Source organism: Delphinapterus leucas, chromosome 2 (assembly GCF_059928025.1).
Source record: "Delphinapterus leucas isolate spDelLeu-1000000601 "Yukka" chromosome 2, BTC_Dleu_Yukka2, whole genome shotgun sequence".
Taxonomy (NCBI): Eukaryota; Metazoa; Chordata; class Mammalia; order Artiodactyla; family Monodontidae; genus Delphinapterus; species Delphinapterus leucas.
The window spans coordinates 85,009,251-85,033,982 of NC_143130.1; the positions used below are offsets into that span (position 1 = coordinate 85,009,251).

The following is a 24,732-nucleotide window of genomic DNA, read 5'->3' on the forward strand; positions in this document are numbered from 1 at the left end:
CCTCCTAAATAATGTAAAGTAAGATTTCCTGGGGCACCAAAACCACTCTTATACTTCCATGGCCCCCACGGGGAACTAAGGTAGAATGTCCTGCTCCTATAATCCCCTAAGCTCGAGTTTCCTGGGCCCACAGTAACCTAAGATCGTTTACTGGGTGGCCACAATCTCCTAAGCTCGAGTGTTTAAGACCCACAAATCACCAAGGACAGCATTTCCTATACATAGAATCATCTAAGGAAGAGATTTATGGCCCACTACAATCACATAACGTACAGTTTGGGGCCACTACTATAGCATTTCCTGGGTAGAATTTCTTGTTGACAATCATCTAAGGTAGCCTTCCTGGGCCTACAGAGTTACATAAGGCAGAATTTCAAGAGGCCACAATCACCTAAGATGTGTATTCTTGGGTGTACAATCACCTAAATAATTGGTTTTGGCCCCCACAATCACATAGGGAAGAATATCGAAGCACCCCACAATGAATGAAGACAGGGCAAGCTAAGAAGCACAATCACCTGAGCTAGTGTTTCTTGGGCCCCCACAATCACTTAAGAGTTTTCTGGGCTTCCAATCATGTAGAGTTTCCTGGGCCCCCAAATTCGACTAAGGTAGAATTTGATGCCCTCCCTAAAATCATCTACGTTACTCTCTCCTGGCTCCCCAACCATCTAAGGTCGAGTGTTGTGGGCCCCAACAATGTCTAAGGTCGAGATTCATGGATCTCAATATCACCTTTGGCAGAATTTTCCTGCCCTTTGGCCCCACAATCAACTAAGGTCAAGTTTCTTGTCCTCCCACAGTAACCTATGAAAGATGTATGTTCCCCTACAATCAAGGTTGAGTTTCTGGGGGCCCCACTATCACCGAATTCAAGTTTCCAGCACCTTCGCGAGCTACAGAGCTCGAGTTTCCAGGGCCCGCACAGTCACCAAGAAGGAATTTTCTGGACCTCCACAGTCTCCTAGTGTCGAGTTTCTTGGGCCACCATCGTCTACTAAGGTAGCGTTTCCCAGGCAAATAATCACCTGAGGTCAAGTTTTGGGGGACGCCACAAACACATAAGATAGAGTTTCTCTGGCCAACAATCTCCTCCGTAGAGATTCCTGGATTCCCACAATCACCTAAGGTGCAATCTTCAGCATCCCACAATCACCAGGGAAGAGTTTCCTGGGACTCCACTGCCACCTAAGGGTGAGTTTATGGGTCCCACAATCAATTAAGGTTGAATTTCCCAGGTGCCCACAAACACCTAAGGTACAGTTTCCTAGGTCCCCATCATCATATAAGGTAGGTTTTCCCAGGCCCCCACTATCTTCTAAGGGTGATTTCATGGACCCCCCCCACAATCACTTAAGGTAGTCTCCTCACAAATAACAGGGAAGAATTTCCTAGCCCCTCCATGAGCCAGTCAACTAAGGTAAACCTTTATGGCCCCCCACAATCACCTAAGGTTGAGTTTTCTGGGCCCACACAATCACAAAAGTTAGAAATTCCTAGCCTCACCACCACCACCCCCCAAGATCACCTAAGGCTGAGCTTCCAGGCGAGTTGAGACACATCACCTAAGGCTGATATTCATAGGGCCTTACAATCTCCTAAGGGGGACTTCCCTAAGCCCCCACAATCACCTAAGTAAGGCAAGTGTCCTGGAGGTCATTGTCAACTAAGGTAGACAATCCTGGCCCCCCAAGAACGACTATGATAGATTATCGTGGCTCCCACAATCACTTCAGGATGAGGTGATTATCTAAGGGTGAACTTCCTGTGCCCCACATTCACATAATGTACAGGTCCTGGGCCCCCGTAATCACCTATGGTAGATTTTCCTGGCCCCTCCATATTAACTAAGGCGGACATCCCGGCCTCCCACAATCACCTAAGATCCATATGCATAATCCCCCACAAACATCTAAGGTAGAGTTTCCTGAGCCCTCACAATCACCTAACAGACTTTCCCATGGCCCCAAAGATCACCTAATATTCAATAATCTGGGCCCCCACAATGAAGTAAGGTCAAGTTTCTTGGGTCTCACCATCACCTACAGTCTAGTTTCCTGCGCCACCTCCATCACCTAAGGTCTAGTTTCCTGGGCCCCCACGGTCAACTAATAGGCAAAGGTCCCTGGCCCACAATCAAGTAATGTACAGTTTCCTGGGACCCCACAACCACCTAAGGTAGAGTTTTCAGGGCAACCACAATCAGTGTCACAGAGGTCCCTGGCCTCACAATCCCCTAAGCTAGTTCCCTGGGCCCCTAGAAGCAGTAAGGTATAGTTCCTTGGGCACCCACAGTCATTCAATCTAGGGTTCCCTGGCCCCCGTAATCACATAAGGGAGTTTCATGGACCTTCACACACAACTAACCTAGAGACTTCCGGGACCCCATAATCACCTGAGGGGAGATTCCTGACCCCCTACAGTCACCTAAGCTAGAGTATCCTGGGACCCAACATGTCCCTAAGGTAGAGTTTCCTGGACCCACAATCACCTAAGGTAGAGGTTTCTTGGCCCCCACAATCACCTAAGCTAGCATGTCAAGGGTCCCCAAATCTCCTAAGGTAGAGTGTTCTGGGACCCCACAATCATCTAAACTAGTGACTCCTAGGCCCCCCGGATCAACTAAGATTATTCCCTGAGCCTCTACAAACACCAACGGTGGAACGTCCGGGTCCCCCCATAACTACCTAAGGTATAGTTTCTTGGGCCCCCACAGTCACCTAGGATTTGTTTCCTGGGCCTCCAAAATCCCCTAAGTTAGGGAGAGGGGTCTCGAAAAATCACCTAATGGAGAGTTTCCTGGCACCCCACAAACACATACTCCTTTCCTGGGCTCTGATAATCACCTAACGTAGTACTTCCCGGGTCCCTTCAATCACCTAAGATCGAGTTTGACTCCACAAAACACCTGTGTTAGAGTTTCATGTGCTCCCAACATTAACTAATGTAGAGTTCCTTGGGACCACACAGTCCCCTGCGGATGGGTTTCCTGAAACCCCACAATCACCTCAGGTAGCGTTTAGGTCATGATCACCCACTCTAGAACTTCTGAAGCCCACAACACCTAACGTAGAGTTTTCCAAGCCCCCACAATCACCTAAGGTGGAGTATTCTAGCCCCGTAATCAACTCAGCTAGATTTTCCTTGTGCACCCACAATCACCTACATAGAATTTCCTCAGCTACCCTCATCACGTAAGGTATAGTTTCGTGAACCCCCCAACACCTAGGTCAAGTTTCCAGGGCCTCATAATGCCCTAAAGGTAGATTTCTTTAGGCCCCCACCATTGTTTACACAGAATTTCCAGGCACCCAGATCACCTAGGTAGAGTTTCTTGGGCCCCCAACTTCACCATAGCTAGATTTTCCTGAGGCCACAATCACCGAAAGTAAGACGCTTTCAACCCCACAGAATTACTTAAGAAAGACTATCCTGGTCCCCCACAATCACTTAACACAGCATTTCCTGGCCCTCCGCACTCCCATAGGGTACAGTCTCTTGGGCACCAACAATCAGCTAAGCTAGGGTTTTCCGGCCCTACAACCACCTAAGTTAGACCTTTCTTGGTACACCCCCCAATCAACTAAGGTAAATTCCCTGTGTCCCTCAATGGAGTCGGGTAGGGTTCCTGGGCCACCCAAATAACCTAAGTTAGAGTTACCCAAACTACCAGGATCACCTACGGTCGAGTTTTCAGGGCCCCCATAATCACGTACACTAGAGCTTCCTGGGCACCACAATCACAGTAGATTTCCTAGGGTCCCCACAGTCACCTGAGGTACAATTACCTTTGGCCAAACGATCACCCAAGGTAGAATTTCCTTGGTCCACAACCACCGATCATCGGAACTAGAGTTTCCTAGGCCCACGGTCGTTGAAGTTAAATATTCCTAGTCCCACCAAAATCACCTAAGGTAAGAGTCTCCTGAGCCCACAATCACCTAAGGTAAAGTTTCCTGGGACCACTTCCACCCGAGGTACAGTTTCCTGGGCCCCCAACGCCTAAGGGAGAGTTTCCTGGGCCCTCACTATCACCTGTGGCAGTTACCTGGCCCAGTTGCCTAGCTAGAGATTCCTTTCAGTTAGAGATTCCTAGGCTCACAGGCACTTAAGTTAGAGTTTTTGGCCCACCACGTCCATCTCGGCAAAATTTGGGTCACAGTCAACTACTTTAGAGTTTACTGGGCTCCCACAATCCCCTAAGGCAGAATTTTATGGACCCCCTACCATCAATTCTAAGGTAGAAATTTGGGACCCCACAATGAACTAAAATAGATTTTCTGGAGTACCCACAATCACCTAAGCTAGAGTTTCCTGTCCCCTACCCCCGCCAAGGGAGAATTCCTGGGACACAGCATCACTGAAGTTAGATTTTATCTGGACCCTAAAAATCACCTAAGGTGGAGTTTCCTTGGTCCCCACCGTCAATTATGGTATAGTTTGCTTGGACTACACTCACCTAAGGTACTATACCCTGGAGCTCCACACTCACCTAAAGCCGTCTTTCCTGGGCCCACAGTCACCTAACTAATAGTTCAGGGCCCCACAATTACCTAAGGGAGAGACTTCTGGGCCCACAATCACTTACGACAGAAGTTCCTGGGCCATCAAATACACTTAAGGTAGGGCTTCCCTGGTGGCACAGTGGTTGAAGTCCTCCTGCTGATGCAGGGGATGCGGGTTCTTGCCCCGGTACGGGAGGATCCCATATGCCGCGGAGCGGCTGGGCTCGTGAGCCATGGCCACTGAGCCTGCGCGTCCGGAGCCTGTGCTCCGCAACGGGAGAGGCCACAGCACTGAGAGGCCTGTGTAACGCAAAAAAAAAAAGAAAAAACATCACTTAAGGTAGGCTTTCCCGGGCCCCCACAATCACATAAGCTACTACCTTTGCATCCACAATCACCAAAACTAGACTTTCCTGAGACCAACAGCACCGAACATAGAGACTCCTAGGCCCCCCTAATCGCCTAAGTTAGAGATTGCTGGTCCTTCACAATCACCTTAAATAGATTTTCCTGGGCCCAAATCAACTAAGGTAGATATCCTTTTACCACAATCACTTAAGGTAGACCTTCCAGGCAGTTCACCCACAATCACCTAAGCTAGAATTTCCAGGGTCCCAGAATCACCTGTGCTAGGGTTTGAGCCCGCACAATCAACTAAGGTAGAATTCCTGACCCCCCATAATCACCCAACTTAGGGTAACCTGAGCCCCCAAGATCCACATAAGCTAGGTTTCTGGGCCTCTTCACTCACCTAAGGTTAGACTTCCTAGGGTACAAAATCACCTGTATACTTCCATGGCCCCCACGGGGAACTAAGGTAGAATGTCCTGCTCCTATAATCCCCTAAGCTCGAGTTTCCTGGGCCCACAATAACCTAAGATAGTTTACTGGGTGGCCACAATCTCCTAAGCTCGAGTGTTTTAAGACCCACAAATCACCAAAGGCAGCATTTCCTAGACATACAATCATCTAAGGAGGAGATTTATGGCCCACTACAATCACATAACGTACAGTTTGGGGCCACTACTATAGCGTTTCCTGGGTAGAATTTCTTGTAACAATCATCTAAGTTAGCCTTCCCGGGCCCACACAGTCACATAAGGCAGAGTTTCAAGAGGCCACGATCACCTAAGATGGGTAATCTTGGGTTTACAATCACCTAAATAATTGGTTTTGGCTCCCACAATCACATAGGGAAGAATTTCGAGGCACCCCACCCCACCCCATGAATGAAGACAGGGCAAGCTAAGAAGCACAATCACCTGAGCTAGTGTTTCCTGGGGCCCCACAATCACTTAAGAGTCTTCTGGGCTCCCAATCACCTAGAGTTTCCCGGGCGCCCAAAGTCGACTGAGGTAAAATTTGATGCCCCCCAAAATCAACTACGTTACAACTCTCCGGGCCCCCACAATCATCTAAGGTCCAGTGTCCTGGGCCCCAACAATGTCTAAGGTCAAGATTCATGGATCCCAATATCACCTTTGGCAGAAGAGATATATGTTCCCCTACAGACACCTAAGGTCGAGTCTCTGGGGGCCCCACTATCAGCGAAGTCAAGTTTCCAGCACCTCCACGAGCTCCAGAGCTCGAGCTTCCAGCGTCCCCACACTCAACCAAGGAGGAGTTTTCTGGGCATCCACAGTCTCCTAGTGGGCAGTTTCTTTGGCACCATCGTCTCCTAAGGTAGACTTTCCCAGGCAAATAATCACCTGAGGTCAAGATTTGGGGGACCCCACAAACACATAAGATAGAGTTTCTCTGGCCAACAATCTCCTCCGTAGAGATTCCTGGATTCCCACAATCACCTAAGGTCTAATCTTCAGCACCACCACAATCACCAAGGAAGAGTTTCCTGGGACCCCACTGCCACCTAAGGTTGACTTTATGGGTCCCACAATCAATTAAGGTTGAATTTCCCAGGTGCCCACAAACACCTAAGGTACAGTTTCCTAGGTCCCCATCATCATATAAGGTAGATTTTCCCAGGCCCCCACTATCTACTAAGGTCTAATCTTCAGCACCGCCACAATCACCAAGGAAGAGTTTCCTGGGACCCCACTGCCACCTAAGGTTGACTTTATGGGTCCCACAATCAATTAAGGCTGAATTTCCCAGGTGCCCACAAACACCTAAGGTACAGTTTCCTAGGTCCCCATCATCATATAAGGTAGATTTTCCCAGGCCCCCACTATCTTCTAAGGGTGATTTCATGGACCCCCCCCCACAATCACGTAAGGTAGTCTCCTCACAAATAACAGGGTAGAATTTCCTAGCCCCGCCATGATCCAGCCAACTAAGGTAAACCATTCTGGGCCCCCACAATCACCTAAGGTTGAGTTTTCTGGGCCCACACAATCACCAAAGGTAGACATTCCTAGCCTCGCCAACAGCAGCCCCCACCAAGATCACCTAAGGCTGAGTTTCCAGGTGACTTGAGACACATCACCTAAGGCTGAGATTCATAGGGCCTTACAATCTCCTAAGGGGGACTTCCCTAAGCCCCCACAATCACCTAAGGCAAGTTTCCGAGGGGTCATCGTCAACTAAGGCAGACAATCCTGGCACCCCACGACCGACTATGACAGATTATCCTGGCTCCCACAGTCACTTCAGGATCAGGTGATTACCTAAGGGTGAACTTCCTGTACCCCGCATTCACATAAGGTAGAGATTCCTGGGCCCCCGTCATCGCCTGTGGTAGGTTTTCCTGGCCCCCTCATAATTAACTAAGGCAGACATCTGGCCTCCCACAATCACCTAAGATCCATATGCATGGTCCTCCACAAACACCTAAGGTAGAGTTTCCTGAGCCCTCACAATCACCTAACATAGACTTTCCCAAGGCCCCTGGGATCACCTACGGTAGAACACCTCAGGTCCCAAAATACCTAAGGTTCAATAATCTGGGCCCCCACAATCAAGTAAGGTCAAGTTTCATGGGTCTCACACTCACCTACGGTCGAGTTTCCCGGGCCACCTCCGTCACCTAAGGTATAATTTCCTGGGCCCCCACGGTCAACTAATAGGCAGAGGTCCCTGGCCCACAATCAACTAATGCGCAGTTTCCTGGGAACACGCAACCACCTAAGGTAGAGTTATCGGGGAACCACAATCACTGTCATAGAGGTTGCTGACCTCACAATCACCTAAGGTGTTCCCTGCGCCCCTAGAAGCAGTAAGGTGGAGTTCCTTGGGCACCCACAGACATGCAAGCTACGGTTCCCTGGCCCCCGTAATCACCTAAGGGAGTTTCATGGGCCTTCACAAACAACTAACCTAGAGATTTCTGGGACCGCATAATCACCTGAGGGGAGATTCCTGACCCCGTACAATCACCTAAGCTAGAGCATCCTGGGACCCAACATGCGCCTAAGGTAGACTCTCCTGGACCCACAATCACCTAAGGTAGAGGTTTCTAGGCCCCCACAATCACCTAAGCCAGCGTTTCAAGGGTCCCCAAATCTCCTAAGGTAGGGTGTTCTGGGACCCCACAATCATCTAAACTAGTGACTCCTAGGCCCCCCAAATCAACTAAGATTATTTCCTGAGCCTCTACAAACACATATGGTAGAATGTCCAGGCGCCCCCATAATTACGTAAGATATAGTTTCTTGGGCACCCACAATCACCTAGGATTTGTTTCCTGGGCCTCCAAAATCCACTAAGTTAGAGAGAGGGGTCTCGAAAAATCACCTAATGGAGAGTTTCCTGGCACCCCACAAACACATACTAGTTTCCTGGGCTCCGACAGTCACCTAAGGTGTTATTTCCCGGGTCCCCTCAATCACCTAAGATCGAGTTTCTCACTCCCCAGATCACCTAAGTTAGAGTTCCCTGTGCTCCCAACATTACCTAATGTAGAGTTCCTTGGGACCACACAGTCCCCTAAGGCTGGGTTTCCTGAAACCCCACAATCACCTCAGGTAGCGTTTAGGCCATGATCACCCACTCTAGAACTGCTGAAGCCCACGACACCTAACGTAGAGTTTTCCAACCCCCGCAATCACCTAAGGTGGAGTATCCTGGCCCCATAATCAACACAGCTAGATTTTCCTTGTGAACCCACAATCACCTACATAGAATTTCCTCAGCTACCCTCATCACGTAAGGTATAGTTTCGTGAACCCCCCAACACCTAGGTCAAGTTTCCAGGGCCTCGTAATGGCCCTTTATAAAGGTAGATTTCTTTAGGCCCCCACCATTGCTTACACAGAATTTCCAGGCACCCAGATCACCTAGGTAGAGTTTCTTGGGCCCCCAACTTCACCATAGCTGGATTTTCCTGAGGCCACAATCTCCTAAAGTAAGAAGCTTTCAACCCCACAGAATTACTTAAGGAAGACTATCCTGGTCCCCCACAATCACTGAACACAGAATTTCGTGGCCCCCCGCACTCCCATAGGGTAGAGTTTCTTGGGCACCAACAATCACCTAAGCTAGAGTTTTCTGGCCCCAGTCACCTAAGTTAGACCTTTCTTGGTACAACCCCCAATCAACTAAGGTAAATTCCCTGTGTCCCTCAGTGGACTCAGGTAGGGTTCCTGGGCCACCCAAATAACCTGAGTTAGAGTTACCCAAACTACCATGATCACCTACGGTCGAGTTTTCAGAGACCCCATAATCACATACACTAGAGCTTCCTGGGCGCCACAATCACAGTAGATTTTCTAGGGTCCCCACAGTCACCTAAGGTACAATTACCTTGGGCCAAACGATCGCCCAAGGTAGAGTTTCCTTGGTCCACAACCACCGATCATCGGAACTAGAGTTTCCTAGGCCCACAGTCATTGAAGGTAAGTATTCCTAGTCCCAGCAAAATCACCTAAGGCAAGAGTCTCCTGAGCCCACAATCACCTAAGGTAAAGTTTCCTGGGACCACTTCCGCCCGAGGTAGAGTTTCCTGGGCCCCCAACGCCTTAGGGAGAGTCTCCTGGGCCCTCGCTATCACCTGTGGTACTTACCTGGCCCAATTGCCTAGCTAGAGATTCCTTTCAGTTAGAGATTCCTAGGCTCACAGGCACCTAAGGTAGAGTTTTTGGCCCACCACGTCCATCTCGGTAAAGTTTGGGTCACAGTCACCTACTTTAGAGTTCACTGGGCTCCCACAATCCCCTAAGGCTGAATTTTCTGGACCCCCTACCATCAATTCTAAGGTAGAAATTTGGGACCCCACAATGAACTAAAATAGATTTTCTGGAGTACCCACAATCACGTAAGCTAGAGTTTCCTTCTGCCCACCCCCGCCAGGGGAGAGCTCCTGGGACACAGCATCACTTAAATTAGATTTTATTCTAGCCCGTCAAAATCAACTAAGGTGGAGTTTCCTAGGTCACTACCGTCAATTATGGTATAGTTTGCGTCTACGACACTCACCTAGGTACCATCCCCTCGAGCCCACATTCACCTGAAGCCATCGTTCCTGGACACACAGTCACCTAACGAATAGTTTCGTGCCCACAGTCACCTAAGCGAGAGACTTCTGGACCCCACAATCACTTATGGTACAAGTTTCCGGGCCATCAAAGTCACTTAAGGTACACTTTCCTGGGTCCCCACAGTGACATAAGCTACCACCTCTGCATCCACAATCACCAAAGCTAGACTTTCCTGAGACCAAAAGCACCGAACATAGAGGCTCCTGGACCCCCCAAACCACCTAATCTAGAGATTCCAGGGTGCCACAGTCACCTCCAGTAGGGTTTTCTGAGCCCCCACTATCACCTAAGGTAGAATTCCTGACCCCCCATAATCACCTAACATAGGGTATCACGAGCCCCCAAGAATCACATAAGCTAGGTTTCTGGGCCTCCTAAATAATGTAAAGTAAGATTTCCTGGGGCACCAAAACCACTCTTATACTTCCATGGCCCCCACGGGGAACTAAGGTAGAATGTCCTGCTCCTATAATCCCCTAAGCTCGAGTTTCCTGGGCCCACAGTAACCTAAGATCGTTTACTGGGTGGCCACAATCTCCTAAGCTCGAGTGTTTAAGACCCACAAATCACCAAGGACAGCATTTCCTATACATAGAATCATCTAAGGAAGAGATTTATGGCCCACTACAATCACATAACGTACAGTTTGGGGCCACTACTATAGCATTTCCTGGGTAGAATTTCTTGTTGACAATCATCTAAGGTAGCCTTCCTGGGCCTACAGAGTTACATAAGGCAGAATTTCAAGAGGCCACAATCACCTAAGATGTGTATTCTTGGGTGTACAATCACCTAAATAATTGGTTTTGGCCCCCACAATCACATAGGGAAGAATATCGAAGCACCCCACAATGAATGAAGACAGGGCAAGCTAAGAAGCACAATCACCTGAGCTAGTGTTTCTTGGGCCCCCACAATCACTTAAGAGTTTTCTGGGCTTCCAATCATGTAGAGTTTCCTGGGCCCCCAAATTCGACTAAGGTAGAATTTGATGCCCTCCCTAAAATCATCTACGTTACTCTCTCCTGGCTCCCCAACCATCTAAGGTCGAGTGTTGTGGGCCCCAACAATGTCTAAGGTCGAGATTCATGGATCTCAATATCACCTTTGGCAGAATTTTCCTGCCCTTTGGCCCCACAATCAACTAAGGTCAAGTTTCTTGTCCTCCCACAGTAACCTATGAAAGATGTATGTTCCCCTACAATCAAGGTTGAGTTTCTGGGGGCCCCACTATCACCGAATTCAAGTTTCCAGCACCTTCGCGAGCTACAGAGCTCGAGTTTCCAGGGCCCGCACAGTCACCAAGAAGGAATTTTCTGGACCTCCACAGTCTCCTAGTGTCGAGTTTCTTGGGCCACCATCGTCTACTAAGGTAGCGTTTCCCAGGCAAATAATCACCTGAGGTCAAGTTTTGGGGGACGCCACAAACACATAAGATAGAGTTTCTCTGGCCAACAATCTCCTCCGTAGAGATTCCTGGATTCCCACAATCACCTAAGGTGCAATCTTCAGCATCCCACAATCACCAGGGAAGAGTTTCCTGGGACTCCACTGCCACCTAAGGGTGAGTTTATGGGTCCCACAATCAATTAAGGTTGAATTTCCCAGGTGCCCACAAACACCTAAGGTACAGTTTCCTAGGTCCCCATCATCATATAAGGTAGGTTTTCCCAGGCCCCCACTATCTTCTAAGGGTGATTTCATGGACCCCCCCCACAATCACTTAAGGTAGTCTCCTCACAAATAACAGGGAAGAATTTCCTAGCCCCTCCATGAGCCAGTCAACTAAGGTAAACCTTTATGGCCCCCCACAATCACCTAAGGTTGAGTTTTCTGGGCCCACACAATCACAAAAGTTAGAAATTCCTAGCCTCACCACCACCACCCCCCAAGATCACCTAAGGCTGAGCTTCCAGGCGAGTTGAGACACATCACCTAAGGCTGATATTCATAGGGCCTTACAATCTCCTAAGGGGGACTTCCCTAAGCCCCCACAATCACCTAAGTAAGGCAAGTGTCCTGGAGGTCATTGTCAACTAAGGTAGACAATCCTGGCCCCCCAAGAACGACTATGATAGATTATCGTGGCTCCCACAATCACTTCAGGATGAGGTGATTATCTAAGGGTGAACTTCCTGTGCCCCACATTCACATAATGTACAGGTCCTGGGCCCCCGTAATCACCTATGGTAGATTTTCCTGGCCCCTCCATATTAACTAAGGCGGACATCCCGGCCTCCCACAATCACCTAAGATCCATATGCATAATCCCCCACAAACATCTAAGGTAGAGTTTCCTGAGCCCTCACAATCACCTAACAGACTTTCCCATGGCCCCAAAGATCACCTAATATTCAATAATCTGGGCCCCCACAATGAAGTAAGGTCAAGTTTCTTGGGTCTCACCATCACCTACAGTCTAGTTTCCTGCGCCACCTCCATCACCTAAGGTCTAGTTTCCTGGGCCCCCACGGTCAACTAATAGGCAAAGGTCCCTGGCCCACAATCAAGTAATGTACAGTTTCCTGGGACCCCACAACCACCTAAGGTAGAGTTTTCAGGGCAACCACAATCAGTGTCACAGAGGTCCCTGGCCTCACAATCCCCTAAGCTAGTTCCCTGGGCCCCTAGAAGCAGTAAGGTATAGTTCCTTGGGCACCCACAGTCATTCAATCTAGGGTTCCCTGGCCCCCGTAATCACATAAGGGAGTTTCATGGACCTTCACACACAACTAACCTAGAGACTTCCGGGACCCCATAATCACCTGAGGGGAGATTCCTGACCCCCTACAGTCACCTAAGCTAGAGTATCCTGGGACCCAACATGTCCCTAAGGTAGAGTTTCCTGGACCCACAATCACCTAAGGTAGAGGTTTCTTGGCCCCCACAATCACCTAAGCTAGCATGTCAAGGGTCCCCAAATCTCCTAAGGTAGAGTGTTCTGGGACCCCACAATCATCTAAACTAGTGACTCCTAGGCCCCCCGGATCAACTAAGATTATTCCCTGAGCCTCTACAAACACCAACGGTGGAACGTCCGGGTCCCCCCATAACTACCTAAGGTATAGTTTCTTGGGCCCCCACAGTCACCTAGGATTTGTTTCCTGGGCCTCCAAAATCCCCTAAGTTAGGGAGAGGGGTCTCGAAAAATCACCTAATGGAGAGTTTCCTGGCACCCCACAAACACATACTCCTTTCCTGGGCTCTGATAATCACCTAACGTAGTACTTCCCGGGTCCCTTCAATCACCTAAGATCGAGTTTGACTCCACAAAACACCTGTGTTAGAGTTTCATGTGCTCCCAACATTAACTAATGTAGAGTTCCTTGGGACCACACAGTCCCCTGCGGATGGGTTTCCTGAAACCCCACAATCACCTCAGGTAGCGTTTAGGTCATGATCACCCACTCTAGAACTTCTGAAGCCCACAACACCTAACGTAGAGTTTTCCAAGCCCCCACAATCACCTAAGGTGGAGTATTCTAGCCCCGTAATCAACTCAGCTAGATTTTCCTTGTGCACCCACAATCACCTACATAGAATTTCCTCAGCTACCCTCATCACGTAAGGTATAGTTTCGTGAACCCCCCAACACCTAGGTCAAGTTTCCAGGGCCTCATAATGCCCTAAAGGTAGATTTCTTTAGGCCCCCACCATTGTTTACACAGAATTTCCAGGCACCCAGATCACCTAGGTAGAGTTTCTTGGGCCCCCAACTTCACCATAGCTAGATTTTCCTGAGGCCACAATCACCGAAAGTAAGACGCTTTCAACCCCACAGAATTACTTAAGAAAGACTATCCTGGTCCCCCACAATCACTTAACACAGCATTTCCTGGCCCTCCGCACTCCCATAGGGTACAGTCTCTTGGGCACCAACAATCAGCTAAGCTAGGGTTTTCCGGCCCTACAACCACCTAAGTTAGACCTTTCTTGGTACACCCCCCAATCAACTAAGGTAAATTCCCTGTGTCCCTCAATGGAGTCGGGTAGGGTTCCTGGGCCACCCAAATAACCTAAGTTAGAGTTACCCAAACTACCAGGATCACCTACGGTCGAGTTTTCAGGGCCCCCATAATCACGTACACTAGAGCTTCCTGGGCACCACAATCACAGTAGATTTCCTAGGGTCCCCACAGTCACCTGAGGTACAATTACCTTTGGCCAAACGATCACCCAAGGTAGAATTTCCTTGGTCCACAACCACCGATCATCGGAACTAGAGTTTCCTAGGCCCACGGTCGTTGAAGTTAAATATTCCTAGTCCCACCAAAATCACCTAAGGTAAGAGTCTCCTGAGCCCACAATCACCTAAGGTAAAGTTTCCTGGGACCACTTCCACCCGAGGTAGAGTTTCCTGGGCCCCCAACGCCTAAGGGAGAGTTTCCTGGGCCCTCACTATCACCTGTGGCAGTTACCTGGCCCAGTTGCCTAGCTAGAGATTCCTTTCAGTTAGAGATTCCTAGGCTCACAGGCACTTAAGTTAGAGTTTTTGGCCCACCACGTCCATCTCGGCAAAATTTGGGTCACAGTCAACTACTTTAGAGTTTACTGGGCTCCCACAATCCCCTAAGGCAGAATTTTATGGACCCCCCTACCATCAATTCTAAGGTAGAAATTTGGGACCCCACAATGAACTAAAATAGATTTTCTGGAGTACCCACAATCACCTAAGCTAGAGTTTCCTGCCCCCGACCCCCGCCAAGGGAGAATTCCTGGGACACAGCATCACTGAAGTTAGATTTTATCTGAACCCTAAAAATCACCTAAGGTGGAGTTTCCTTGGTCCCCACCGTCAATTATGGTATAGTTTGCTTGGACTACACTCACCTAAGGTACTATACCCTGGAGCTCCACACTCACCTAAAGCCGTCTTTCCTGGGCCCACAGTCACCTAACTAATAGTTCAGGGCCCCACAATTACCTAAGGGAGAGACTTCTGGGCCCACAATCACTTACGACAGAAGTTCCTGGGCCATCAAATACACTTAAGGTAGGGCTTCCCTGGTGGCACAGTGGTTGAAGTCCTCCTGCTGATGCAGGGGATGCGGGTTCTTGCCCCGGTACGGGAGGATCCCATATGCCGCGGAGCGGCTGGGCTCGTGAGCCATGGCCACTGAGCCTGCGCGTCCGGAGCCTGTGCTCCGCAACGGGAGAGGCCACAGCACTGAGAGGCCTGTGTAACGCAAAAAAAAAAAGAAAAAACATCACTTAAGGTAGGCTTTCCCGGGCCCCCACAATCACATAAGCTACTACCTTTGCATCCACAATCACCAAAACTAGACTTTCCTGAGACCAACAGCACCGAACATAGAGACTCCTAGGCCCCCCTAATCGCCTAAGTTAGAGATTGCTGGTCCTTCACAATCACCTTAAATAGATTTTCCTGGGCCCAAATCAACTAAGGTAGATATCCTTTTACCACAATCACTTAAGGTAGACCTTCCAGGCAGTTCACCCACAATCACCTAAGCTAGAATTTCCAGGGTCCCAGAATCACCTGTGCTAGGGTTTGAGCCCGCACAATCAACTAAGGTAGAATTCCTGACCCCCCATAATCACCCAACTTAGGGTAACCTGAGCCCCCAAGATCCACATAAGCTAGGTTTCTGGGCCTCTTCACTCACCTAAGGTTAGACTTCCTAGGGTACAAAATCACCTGTATACTTCCATGGCCCCCACGGGGAACTAAGGTAGAATGTCCTGCTCCTATAATCCCCTAAGCTCGAGTTTCCTGGGCCCACAATAACCTAAGATAGTTTACTGGGTGGCCACAATCTCCTAAGCTCGAGTGTTTTAAGACCCACAAATCACCAAAGGCAGCATTTCCTAGACATACAATCATCTAAGGAGGAGATTTATGGCCCACTACAATCACATAACGTACAGTTTGGGGCCACTACTATAGCGTTTCCTGGGTAGAATTTCTTGTAACAATCATCTAAGTTAGCCTTCCCGGGCCCACACAGTCACATAAGGCAGAGTTTCAAGAGGCCACGATCACCTAAGATGGGTAATCTTGGGTTTACAATCACCTAAATAATTGGTTTTGGCTCCCACAATCACATAGGGAAGAATTTCGAGGCACCCCACCCCACCCCATGAATGAAGACAGGGCAAGCTAAGAAGCACAATCACCTGAGCTAGTGTTTCCTGGGGCCCCACAATCACTTAAGAGTCTTCTGGGCTCCCAATCACCTAGAGTTTCCCGGGCGCCCAAAGTCGACTGAGGTAAAATTTGATGCCCCCCAAAATCAACTACGTTACAACTCTCCGGGCCCCCACAATCATCTAAGGTCCAGTGTCCTGGGCCCCAACAATGTCTAAGGTCAAGATTCATGGATCCCAATATCACCTTTGGCAGAAGAGATATATGTTCCCCTACAGACACCTAAGGTCGAGTCTCTGGGGGCCCCACTATCAGCGAAGTCAAGTTTCCAGCACCTCCACGAGCTCCAGAGCTCGAGCTTCCAGCGTCCCCACACTCAACCAAGGAGGAGTTTTCTGGGCATCCACAGTCTCCTAGTGGGCAGTTTCTTTGGCACCATCGTCTCCTAAGGTAGACTTTCCCAGGCAAATAATCACCTGAGGTCAAGATTTGGGGGACCCCACAAACACATAAGATAGAGTTTCTCTGGCCAACAATCTCCTCCGTAGAGATTCCTGGATTCCCACAATCACCTAAGGTCTAATCTTCAGCACCACCACAATCACCAAGGAAGAGTTTCCTGGGACCCCACTGCCACCTAAGGTTGACTTTATGGGTCCCACAATCAATTAAGGTTGAATTTCCCAGGTGCCCACAAACACCTAAGGTACAGTTTCCTAGGTCCCCATCATCATATAAGGTAGATTTTCCCAGGCCCCCACTATCTTCTAAGGGTGATTTCATGGACCCCCCACCCACAATCACTTTAGGTAGTCTCCTCACAAATAACAGGGTAGAATTTCCTAGCCCCGCCATGATCCAGCCAACTAAGGTAAACCATTCTGGGCCCCCACAATCACCTAAGGTTGAGTTTTCTGGGCCCACACAATCACCAAAGGTAGACATTCCTAGCCTCGCCAACAGCAGCCCCCACCAAGATCACCTAAGGCTGAGTTTCCAGGTGACTTGAGACACATCACCTAAGGCTGAGATTCATAGGGCCTTACAATCTCCTAAGGGGGACTTCCCTAAGCCCCCACAATCACCTAAGGCAAGTTTCCGAGGGGTCATCGTCAACTAAGGCAGACAATCCTGGCACCCCACGACCGACTATGACAGATTATCCTGGCTCCCACAGTCACTTCAGGATCAGGTGATTACCTAAGGGTGAACTTCCTGTACCCCGCATTCACATGAGGTAGAGATTCCTGGGCCCCCGTCATCGCCTGTGGTAGGTTTTCCTGGCCCCCTCATAATTAACTAAGGCAGACATCTGGCCTCCCACAATCACCTAAGATCCATATGCATGGTCCTCCACAAACACCTAAGGTAGAGTTTCCTGAGCCCTCACAATCACCTAACATAGACTTTCCCAAGGCCCCTGGGATCACCTACGGTAGAACACCTCAGGTCCCAAAATACCTAAGGTTCAATAATCTGGGCCCCCACAATCAAGTAAGGTCAAGTTTCATGGGTCTCACACTCACCTACGGTCGAGTTTCCCGGGCCACCTCCGTCACCTAAGGTATAATTTCCTGGGCCCCCACGGTCAACTAATAGGCAGAGGTCCCTGGCCCACAATCAACTAATGCGCAGTTTCCTGGGAACACGCAACCACCTAAGGTAGAGTTATCGGGGAACCACAATCACTGTCATAGAGGTTGCTGACCTCACAATCACCTAAGGTGTTCCCTGCGCCCCTAGAAGCAGTAAGGTGGAGTTCCTTGGGCACCCACAGACATGCAAGCTACGGTTCCCTGGCCCCCGTAATCACCTAAGGGAGTTTCATGGGCCTTCACAAACAACTAACCTAGAGATTTCTGGGACCGCATAATCACCTGAGGGGAGATTCCTGACCCCGTACAATCACCTAAGCTAGAGCATCCTGGGACCCAACATGCGCCTAAGGTAGACTCTCCTGGACCCACAATCACCTAAGGTAGAGGTTTCTAGGCCCCCACAATCACCTAAGCCAGCGTTTCAAGGGTCCCCAAATCTCCTAAGGTAGGGTGTTCTGGGACCCCACAATCATCTAAACTAGTGACTCCTAGGCCCCCCAAATCAACTAAGATTATTTCCTGAGCCTCTACAAACACATATGGTAGAATGTCCAGGCGCCCCCATAATTACGTAAGATATAGTTTCTTGGGCACCCACAATCACCTAGGATTTGTTTCCTGGGCCTCCAAAATCCACTAAGTTAGAGAGAGGGGTCTCGAAAAATCACCTAATGGAGAGTTTCCTGGCACCCCACAAACACATACTAGTTTCCTGGGCTCCGACAGTCACCTAAGGTGTTATTTCCCGGGTCCCCTCAATCACCTAAGATCGAGTTTCTCACTCCCCAGATCACCTAAGTTAGAGTTCCCTGTGCTCCCAACATTACCTAATGTAGAGTTCCTTGGGACCACACAGTCCCCTAAGGCTGGGTTTCCTGAAACCCCACAATCACCTCAGGTAGTGTTTAGGCCATGATCACCCACTCTAGAACTGCTGAAGCCCACGACACCTAACGTAGAGTTTTCCAACCCCCGCAATCACCTAAGGTGGAGTATCCTGGCCCCATAATCAACACAGCTAGATTTTCCTTGTGAACCCACAATCACCTACATAGAATTTCCTCAGCTACCCTCATCACGTAAGGTATAGTTTCGTGAACCCCCCAACACCTAGGTCAAGTTTCCAGGGCCTCGTAATGGCCCTTTATAAAGGTAGATTTCTTTAGGCCCCCACCATTGTTTACACAGAATTTCCAGGCACCCAGATCACCTAGGTAGAGTTTCTTGGGCCCCCAACTTCACCATAGCTAGATTTTCCTGAGGCCACAATCACCGAAAGTAAGACGCTTTCAACCCCACAGAATTACTTAAGAAAGACTATCCTGGTCCCCCACAATCACTTAAAACAGCATTTCCTGGCCCTCCGCACTCCCATAGGGAGTCTCTTGGGCACCAACAATCAGCTAAGCTAGGGTTTTCCGGCCCTACAACCACCTAAGTTAGACCTTTCTTGGTACACCCCCCAATCAACTAAGGTAAATTCCCCGTGTCCCTCAATGGAGTCGGGTAGGGTTCCTGGGCCACCCAAATAACCTAAGTTAGAGTTACCCAAACTACCAGGATCACCTACGGTCGAGTTTTCAGGGCCCCCATAATCACGTACACTAGAGCTTCCTGGGCACCACAATCACAGTAGATTTCCTAGGGTCCCCACAGTCACCTGAGGTACAATTACCTTTGGCCAAACGATCACCCAAGGTAGAATTTCCTTGGTCCACAACCACCGATCATCGGAACTAGAGTTTCCTAGGCCCACGGTCGTTGAAGTTAAATATTCCTAGTCCCACCAAAATCACCTAAGGTAAGAGTCTCCTGAGCCCACAATCACCTAAGGTAAAGTTTCCTGGGACCACTTCCACCCGAGGTAGAGTTTCCTGGGCCCCCAACGCCTAAGGGAGAGTTTCCTGGGCCCTCACTATCACCTGTGGCAGTTACCTGGCCCAGTTGCCTAGCTAGAGATTCCTTTCAGTTAGAGATTCCTAGGCTCACAGGCACTTAAGTTAGAGTTTTTGGCCCACCACGTCCATCTCGGCAAAATTTGGGTCACAGTCAACTACTTTAGAGTTTACTGGGCTCCCACAATCCCCTAAGGCAGAATTTTATGGACCCCCTACCATCAATTCTAAGGTAGAAATTTGGGACCCCACAATGAACTAAAATAGATTTTCTGGAGTACCCACAATCACCTAAGCTAGAGTTTCCTGCCCCCGACCCCCGCCAAGGGAGAATTCCTGGGACACAGCATCACTGAAGTTAGATTTTATCTGGACCCTAAAAATCACCTAAGGTGGAGTTTCCTTGGTCCCCACCGTCAATTATGGTATAGTTTGCTTGGACTACACTCACCTAAGGTACTATACCCTGGAGCTCCACACTCACCTAAAGCCGTCTTTCCTGGGCCCACAGTCACCTAACCAATAGTTTAGGGCCCCACAATTACCTAAGGGAGAGACTTCTGGGCCCACAGTCACTTACGACAGAAGTTCCTGGGCCATCAAATACACTTAAGGTAGGGCTTCCCTGGTGGCACAGTGGTTGAAGTCCTCCTGCTGATGCAGGGGATGCGGGTTCTTGCCCCGGTACGGGAGGATCCCATATGCCGCGGAGCGGCTGGGCTCGTGAGCCATGGCCACTGAGCCTGCGCGTCCGGAGCCTGTGCTCCGCAACGGGAGAGGCCACAGCACTGAGAGGCCTGTGTAACGCAAAAAAAAAAAGAAAAAACATCACTTAAGGTAGGCTTTCCCGGGCCCCCACAATCACATAAGCTACTACCTTTGCATCCACAATCACCAAAACTAGACTTTCCTGAGACCAACAGCACCGAACATAGAGACTCCTAGGCCCCCCTAATCGCCTAAGTTAGAGATTGCTGGTCCTTCACAATCACCTTAAATAGATTTTCCTGGGCCCAAATCAACTAAGGTAGATATCCTTTTACCACAATCACTTAAGGTAGACCTTCCAGGCAGTTCACCCACAATCACCTAAGCTAGAATTTCCAGGGTCCCAGAATCACCTGTGCTAGGGTTTGAGCCCGCACAATCAACTAAGGTAGAATTCCTGACCCCCCATAATCACCCAACTTAGGGTAACCTGAGCCCCCAAGATCCTCATAAGCTAGGTTTCTGGGCCTCTTCACTCACCTAAGGTTAGACTTCCTAGGGTACAAAATCACCTGTATACTTCCATGGCCCCCACGGGGATCTAAGGTAGAATGTCCTGCTCCTATAATCCCCTAAGCCCGAGTTTCCTGGGCCCACAATAATCTAAGATAGTTTACTGGGTGTCTACAATCTCCTAAGTTCGAGTGTTTAAGACCCACAAATCACCAAAGGCAGCACTTCCTAGACATAAAATTGTCTTAAGTTTGAGATTTATGGCCCACTGCAATCACATAACATAGAGTTTAGTGCCATGATCACCTATTGTAGGTTTTCCTGGGTAGAATTTCTTGTAGCCCCCCAAAATGAGTAAGGTTTAGGGTTTCCTTTTCTGAAAAATCTTCTAAGGCAGTTCCCGGGGCCCCCAGATCACTAGCATATAGTTTTCTGGCCCAGACAGTGAGCTAAGGTATAGTGTCCTGGCCCCCTGAAATCCCTAAGTTAGAGTTTCTTGGGTTCCCCAAATCGCCTAAGATTCCTGAGTCCAAAATCACCTAATGTAGAGTTTTCAGGGTCATCAATATTACCTAAGGTAGAATTTCCTGGGGCCCCCTACTCTCTAAAGTTTAGTATCTTTTCCCCCACAATGAACTAAGGTAGATTCCTGGGTGCCCACAATCTCCTAAGTTCAAGTTTTCTGGTTACACAATCACCCAAGGTAGAGTTTCCTAGAATCAAATCACCTAAGGCAGATTTTCTTTGCCTGCATAATAACATAAGCTACATTTTCCTGTCTGCCTACAATTGCTTAAGGTAGAATTTCCTGGGCCCCAACAATGACCTAAGCTAGAGATTCCACAGTCCCTTTAGGTAGACTTTCCTGGGCCCCCGAAGTGTTCTGAGCGGGTTTCCCCGGTAGCACAGTGGTTGAGAGTCCGCGTGCCGATGCAGGGGACACGGGTTCGTGCCCCGGTCTGGGAAGATCTCACAGGCCGCAGAGCGGCTGGGCCTGTGAGCCATGGCTGCTGAGCCTGGGCGTCTGGAGCCTGTGCTCCGCAACGGGAGAGGCCACAACAGTGAGAGGCCCGCGTACCACAAAAAACAAAACAAAACAAAAAAAAGTGTTCTGAGGTAGGTGTTCTGGATATCAAAATCACCTGAGGTAGAGATCACAGGCCCCAGATCACCTAAGGCAGGGTTTCCTGGGCCCACAATCACTTAAGGTTGAGTTTCATGAGCCCCCAGCAATCACCTAAGGTACAGTCCATGGCCCACCACATCCATCTAGGTAGACTTTGGGCCACAATCACCTACTTCAGGGTTTCCTGGGCCCCTGCAATAACCTAACGTACAATTTTTCTGGACCCCTGCCATCACTAAAATAGAATTATTGGCCCCTACAGCAAATTAAGTAGGTTTTCCTAAGCACCCACAGTCATTTAAGGTACAGTCCCCCAGAGCCCCACCACCGCCTAAAGTAGAGATTCCTGGGCACCCCACAATCACTTATGGTAGGTTTCCTAGGGCACCCACAATCACCTAAGGTACAATTACCTAAGGTAGAGTTTCCTGGGACCATAATCACGAAAAGTAGAGTTTGCCGGGCCCTCACAATCACCTAGCTAGAGTTACCTAACCTCACAATCATCTAGATAGATTCCCAGCCCCCTACAATCACCTAAATTAGGGATTCCTGGGCCCACAATCACCTACAGTGAGAGTTCCCTGGGCCCTCACTATCACCTAAGCTAAAAGTTCCTACCAGGAAACGGGCTCAGAGTTGGATGGAGCCAGCTCATCAGTTAATCTCGATTAGTAGCTCTCAACTCCAGGTGCACATAGAAGCACTGGGGGGAGCTTTACACCAATGCCCAGGGCCTCTCCCACCTCCCCCAAAATTCTGACGTAGTTTGTCTACATGCCAACTACAGCATTCCCAAGTGATTCTAATCAGTAGCCAGAATTAGATGAGATCTAGACCTTCATCATTAACTATTACTTAACCTCCAAGATTCAGCAAACATTGAAAGAAAACTCCAACTGCACAGCAGAAGTAACAAACATGGCAGAAAGAATATTTCCAAGGGAGCAGGAACAGTAAAGAAGAAACCAGAATACAACATTAATGCCTCAACTTGGAAGCCATATAAAAATCTTCCTCGGATAAACTTCTTGGAAATTGAAAATATTACTGAAATGAATTTGCTGGGCATCGCTTCCACTAATTTTTGCAATTTTTACATAAAATTCACCATTTTAACCATTGTAAAGTATACAGTTCAGTGTATTTACAATGTTATGCAACCATCACCATTATCCAATTCCAGACATTTCCATCTCCTCAAAAAGAAACCCCACATCCGTTAGGCAGTCATTCCCAATTCTCCCTCCCCCAGCCCCTGGCAACCAGTAATCTACTTTCTATCTCTGGATTTGCCTACTCTGCACATTTCATATAAATGGAATTATACAAGTGGCTTTTAGAGTCTGGCTTCTTTCATTCAGCCTGATATTTTCAAGGTTTATCCATGTTGTAGCATGTATCAGTACTTCATTCCTGTTTATGGCTGAGTGATACTCCATTGTATGGCTATACTACACTTTATCCATTTGTCTGTTGATGGACATTTGGGTTGTTTGCAGTTCTTGGATATTATGAATAATACTGCTATGAAGATTCTTTTGCAAGGTGTGTGGACATATATTTTCAAGGTATATTCCTAGGTATGGAATTATTGGGTCATACGGTAGTTCTACATTTAATATTTTGAGGAACTGCCCAACTGTTTTCCAAAGCAATCGTACTATTTAACATTACAATCAGCAGCATACGAGAGTTTTAACTTCTTCAGCTTTTAAACCTCAGGGTTTTGAAGGGGAAAGGGAAAGAGCTGCCTGGGGATAGTCTGAGGAAACTACACCTTGTGCGTTTAAAATGCAGAGAGGACCCCGATGACCCGTGCCCCCTGCCCCCTGACTTTTCCAATGCCACACGGCCACCCATCCTGACTTGCCAAACTCACAGCTGACGGGCAGGGCACCTCTCCTAGACAAGGTCGGAGGTCAGCCGCTGGATCCTCCCTGTGCCCCGTACAGAGCCAAAGCTGCTTCTGTTAACCCACAACACTCCGCCACTTCTGCCCCAAGGCCTCCATCTTGGTTTGTCTGCCGTTCAGCTGCTGTTACAAGTTCTGCTCACGGAGCTAACAAAGTGTGTCAGTTTACATTTCTCAGCCAAACCTCTTCTAATATCATTTAAAACTCAAAGGACTTGAAAATGCAGGTGACCACAGTTAATAAAAACCCTGAGACAAGGCACTGCTGTCCCCGTTTGGTTAGGCACACCCTTAGGGTTATGCTTATGACTTACCTGCTACAGCTCTCCGAGTTTGGTCGCCAATTCAATAAGGTACCAGGAGTTTGAACACACAGATCCAGACAGCGCCTTCCTCTGCCACGCTAACCCATTTCAACGTCCTTCCCAAGCTCCCACAGAGGCCCAAGGCTCCGTAAAGCAGCCACCGAGAGAGCACCTCTCACGCAAGCGCTTTGCACGCTCCTCGTCCCAGTTAGCTGCCTCGTGGATCTCGGGGCCAGGTGGGAAGCCAGGTGCTTCCCACTACACATTGAGACCGGCTTACACGTCAGGCCAGGGGTGTGTGATAACGCTGGAGTACTGCAGGCCTTACCTGGCTCTCCGTGTTTTTTCCAAGGTGAGGATGAGGGGGCAAGCAGCAAAGATGAGCTGGGATGGGAGGGTTGAATGAGGAGGAAAGAGAAGCCATGAAGGAGGGGCCACCTCCACCTTCTACCGCCTCCCAGCAGCCCTCCTGGCTTCTTTTCTGGAGTCCCATTTGCCCTGCGGATATTGAACCCAGTCCTGTTCCAAAGTTGAGCCTTCTACCTTGAATTCTGACTCTTATTTGTAACTACCAGAAGCCTTTCATACAAACACCTCACTGATGACAGTACACAGAAAGCACT

The 24,732-nt window shown here is 48.9% G+C and overlaps 1 protein-coding gene across 1 annotated transcript in view; it reads left to right on the forward strand.

Annotated features, from left to right (window-relative positions):
- Positions 1 to 24,732, forward strand: part of BCL2L10 (BCL2 like 10) — a 161,926-nt gene that overhangs the window by 110,813 nt on the left and 26,381 nt on the right.